The sequence below is a fragment of the Branchiostoma floridae genome, chromosome 12, assembly GCF_000003815.2.
Source record: "Branchiostoma floridae strain S238N-H82 chromosome 12, Bfl_VNyyK, whole genome shotgun sequence".
In the NCBI taxonomy this organism is placed as follows: Eukaryota; Metazoa; Chordata; class Leptocardii; order Amphioxiformes; family Branchiostomatidae; genus Branchiostoma; species Branchiostoma floridae.
Window position 1 is genome coordinate 4160134 of NC_049990.1, and position 895 is coordinate 4161028.

Sequence of the window (895 nt, forward strand, 5' to 3'; positions counted from 1 at the left end):
ACGTATGTCCTTCACTACCTGTATACATTAAATGGAAATCATTACCGCCTTGGTGTTATGTTTCATAATGATTGATTTAGTTGATGATGTGGGTTTAGTACACATTTATTTTATATTTAAAGAGGTGAATGGAACGATAACTTAAAGGTAACTTGACTTACAGGGGTACTGATGTCAACTTGAAGTTAATCTTCTCTGCCAGATGCTAAACCTGTGAACAAGAAGTCTCCTAGTTTGGAACTTCTCTTATTTAAAGGGACAGGAACGGAAATTTTTACTTCTTAATGCTCCAATAAAACTTGAATTAACATCAGACTATCTGTTTATCCAACTCTTGTTTGTGAACAATGCTGTAGATATGGACCACCGTACATACAAATCATCTGTAAACATTTGTAACAGCGACAGGAATAAATCTAGGTAAGTCCCCGAAATAGAAAGCAAACCCCATCTTGACTTTGTAATGCAAATTGAAGACAAGGACTGTTTTTTTTTCGGGGCCTTTACCTTTGACATATTACCTAGAATTCCCTTCGCAACACATGCGTTCTGACCTCAGTGAAGGGGATGTAGTAACAAGTGTTGCGGCAGAGTTATTTTGTCAGAGTTTCTTATCAATAGCGCCATCTAGTGTATGTCTTTATTACTGCAGAAAACTTGTAGCATGTTTGAGCCAGTCTTTCTCCATTTCTCAGCCAGAGCAGCATCTTTTGTCACGATCGTGATGATGTCATGGTTGAAGGCAAACATGCAGGTGGTAAACAAAAGATTAATTAACATTGTCAATTAGTGATTTCATCCACTAATTTGAATATAAGCAGCCAGCCCTACCCCCTCCCATGTAAAGAAGAACATCAGCCACCACTGAATGTATTCTTTGCTGTCCCTAAATAAC

General features: G+C 37.8%; 1 protein-coding gene across 1 annotated transcript in view; it reads left to right on the top strand.

Annotated features, from left to right (window-relative positions):
- The window catches only part of LOC118428036 (arsenite methyltransferase-like), a 7898-nt gene that overhangs the window by 6391 nt on the left and 612 nt on the right, over positions 1-895 (top strand). The gene's annotated exons all lie outside the window — the stretch shown is intronic.